Raw genomic sequence first — 4,057 nt, forward strand, 5'->3', positions numbered from 1 at the left:
GCCACACAGAACCGGTCCTCAGGGCAAGAAGAAGCGCGCGCTCGCGGCGAGTGAAACCAGTGGCTGGGATGGGGGGAGGGGGGTGTCCGGCGGCGACCCGTGCGTCAGGATGCTCGCGCACTAGCTCCCGGCGAAGGTTGTTGCGTGCCGAGTCGAACGAGCTGGCGTAATCCGTCAGCGAAGTCTCGGCGGAGTGTGCTCGTTTTGCGAGTTCGTCTGCAGCCTCGTTGCCCGCGATGCCGACGTGTGAAGGGAGCCACTGAAGGACCACATCACAGCCTCGTTCCTGGAGGGCCAGCAGGCTGAGAGCGGCACGCTGAGCAAGAAGGGGGCCTCGTTCCTCCCTCGCGAGCTGGCGGAGGGCAGGTTTCGAGTCGCAGAAGATTGCTGCGCTCGTGACGGCCGGCGAATTGCGCAGGAGGTCTGCAGCCAGCTGGAGCCCGACTAGCTCAGCTGTTGTTGAGGATGCACAGTATCGCAAGCGGCACTGTCGTTCCGAGCTGAGCTGAGGGGCTATGCAGGCGGCCGCGGCTGAGCGATCCTGCAGGACGGACCCATCGGTGAACACCTGCGTCCTCCCGGCCAGGTCCTCATACATCCGCGCCGCGGCCTCTTGAGCAATGGCACTGATGGGGGTGTGGCGTTTGGATCGAATTCCCGGCAGGTGCAAGTTCACTCGAAGGGGCACTCGACGGTGAGGGGGTGGCCAGCGCGAAAGGCGTGCGGGGTCGTCAGCCACAACACCGTCGTACACGTCGATAAGTTGGCCGACACGTGAGTTTGGCACAGCACGTAACCGCGAGAGGAGGGGACCTGCATCAGGCGCTCGGTGGAGACGCTGCAAGTGGCACAATGCGCGCAGGTCCGCCGTGAGCGACGCAGGCCACGCACGAGCCTCCGCGAGGGTCTCGGCCACACGAGAGCCACGAGGCATTCCGTGACACATGCGGATGACTCGGCGGTGGTCCTGGTCGATCAGTCGCCACTGTGGCGCCTGGAGTTTGCAGATCGGCAGTGCGTAGTGGATGGCAGACAGAGCCATCGCCTCGTAGATGGTGCAGGCGAAGGCAGCGGGGCAGCCGTTGCCGCCTGCGAGTAGTTGGCGCACGGCCGATTCCACGCGACGCGTCGTCTGTCGTACACGTCGCACCGCCGGGAACCATCGGAGGCGATTGTCTATCGTCAGGCCGAGGTAGCGGACGTTGCTACTCCAAACTATTGGTGCACCATCCAGCTGAAGGCACGGAAGACGTCGTCGGGCTTCAGCACGAGGGTGGACGACGAGGGCCTCGGTTTTCGGCGCCGAGATCGTGAGGCCGATGTTTCTCACGAAGGCGGCCACACATTGGAGGGCCTCTTGCATGCAAGCGCGCACCACCGAGCACTTTCGGGTCGGTCCACGCACATACAATGCGACGTCATCAGCGTACACCACTGCGCGAACAGGGAACACAGCCGTTTCTGGTAGGCACTTGACGAGCGGCGCGAGTACCAGATTAAACAAAAACGGGCTGAGGACGCTGCCCTGTGGGACGCCACAGCTGACAGATCGCGGCGCACTTGTCGCCCCGCCCACGCGCACAGTAAACGTTCGGTCAGTGAGGAAGGCCTGAACGTAGTTCAAGAGTTTGCCCTCAACACCTAGCGCGCGCACAGCACTGAGGATAGACGAGTGGGGGAGCGAGTCGAACGCCGACTTTATGTCAAGGAGGAGTAGGATGGCCATTTCTCCATCGTGAAGGGCCTGCTCGAGGGTGCTCACGACTGCAGCAATGCAGTCGATGGTCGCGCGATGTGGCCGGAATCCACACTGCTCTGGTGGGAAAGCGTTGCGCACCTCCGCGATCCACTGTAGCCGGTAAAGAGCCATCTCCTCCATAGTTTTGCCCGCCACAGAAGTGAGAGAGATGGGCCTGTATGACGTCACCGATCGCGCCGGTTTGCCTTGTTTGAGGACAGGGATCACAGTCGCGGAACGCCATTCTTCCGGGAGGACAGCACTGGAGAAAACTCTGTTGAATGCATCCAACAAGAGTGGGCGCTGGGAGGCATCCAGGTTTCTCAACAGCTGATGAGTGATTTTGTCCGCGCCAGGGGCGCTGCGCTTGCGCTTTCTGAGAAGAACCCGTTCCAGTTCGTAGAGGGAGAAGTCCTCTTTGCAGAGAGAGCGAATGTCAGCTGAGGTGATGGGATCCACGGGAGGGAGCGGGTGTGCGGCGTTTGTCGTGACACCGCCAGCGCTCCCCGCTCTAGGAGGGGAAGGAGGCGCGAAAGAGGCGGCAAGCAGTTCAGCAAGCTCCCTTTCAGTGATGCCCTGCGCAACGGCTATGGCGAGCACTGGGTAGCGCGACACTTTCGGGTTTATCAGGACGCGCATGATGTGCCAGCCGCGGCGACGTCCTCGTGGATTACTCAGAGAGGAACAGACGCCCGTCCAGCTGCGGTCGCGTAGCCGCTGGGCGTGCCGCCGGCACACAGCGTCGAGTCGGTTGTACTCTGTCCATGCGCCGGGGACCGAGGAGCGCAGCGCCCGCCGCTGTGCTCGTTGGCGCACTGCGCGGAGGTTGAGCAGCTTGATGTCAGGGCAGGGCGTGCCGGCGGGAACAACACAGCGCGTTGTGGCACGCTCAGCACAGTCCGCGATGCGCGAAAAGAAATCATCACTGCTCTGCACGCTCGCGCACAGGTCACGGAAAAGTGGCCACCGTACAACACTGTATTCACGAACAGCACCACGGCTGGGGTGGCACGGGAGGAGTGTGATCGGGTAGTGATCAGAACCGGCAGTGTCAGAGTGGCGTTTCCACTCGTAGGAGCAGCGTTCTGACACCAGCGCCAGGTCAATCACTGTCGAGGCCGCACTGCGACGGATGAAGGTGGGTTCCCCGGAGTTTAGTACGAGGAGTCCCACCGAACTGATCGCGTCGCATAGGTCCCTACCGCGCGCATCCGTGGTACGGCAACCCCAGCTGACGTGGTGCGCGTTGAAGTCTCCACACAGTACGTGGTCACGCGCGAGTGCGGCGACAAGGCGTGGCACAAACGCGCAGCTGGCCGCGACGACTGGGCGCACATAAACACTCGCGACAGAAGTGTCCACGCCGTCCACACGGACCGTGACAGCAACGCACTCACTCGTCGCACAGCATAAATGTTCTGTGGGGACAAGCGCATGAGCGAGTGTGTCACGAATGTACAAACCGGCGCGTGGCTTCCCGGGCGGGTGGGCGGTGTCACAGCACGGCGCATTATTGCACTCAGCCAGCGCACACTGCGTGGAACTGCTGTAGCCGATGTAGCCGGGCAGCGAAACATCCTCCACGCGAACATACGTCTCCTGCAAAGCAAGGACGTCGTAGTCGCGCAGGGGAAGGATCGCTGCGAGCTCTGCTTGTCGGCGACGCAGTGCAAGCAGGTATGTACCACGCGTGTCCGGAGGAAAGGGTTTGACGACGTACGCGACAGGACTTTCACGTTATTCATGTCATGACCAGACAGTCATATTCGTCAAACGCTCTTACCATGCCATGCAAATTTTGGGCTATATCAAGCTAAGAAAGCAATCACAAGAGCTCCCAGATGTAGGCGGCTATAGTCAGATACAACTTGAGAAGTCTGCGGCATTTCCTCCTCAAAGGCGGATGCACACAAGCCTTCACCAATGGGCACGCCCTCGAAGCTGACGTCATAAGCAGGAGGGCAGGTGACACCGCCTTCGGAGAGCATTGCAGAGTGCATCAGCAGAACTATTTCTTTAGTCGCGGAGGAGATCGGCTGCCGTGGATCGATCGTCGGGGCGGGGCCTCTGCGGACTTCATAAGTTGTGTCCGACTTAGATAGATAGATAGATAGATAGATAGATAGATAGATAGATAGATAGATAGATAGATAGATAGATAGATAGATAGATAGATAGATAGATAGATAGATAGATAGATAGATAGATAGATAGATAGATAGATAGATAGATAGATAGATAGATAGATAGATAGATAGATAGATAGATAGATAGATAGATAGATAGATAGATAGATAGATAGATAGATAGATAGATAGA

The sequence above is a fragment of the Rhipicephalus sanguineus genome, chromosome 3, assembly GCF_013339695.2.
Source record: "Rhipicephalus sanguineus isolate Rsan-2018 chromosome 3, BIME_Rsan_1.4, whole genome shotgun sequence".
NCBI lineage: Eukaryota > Metazoa > Arthropoda > Arachnida > Ixodida > Ixodidae > Rhipicephalus > Rhipicephalus sanguineus.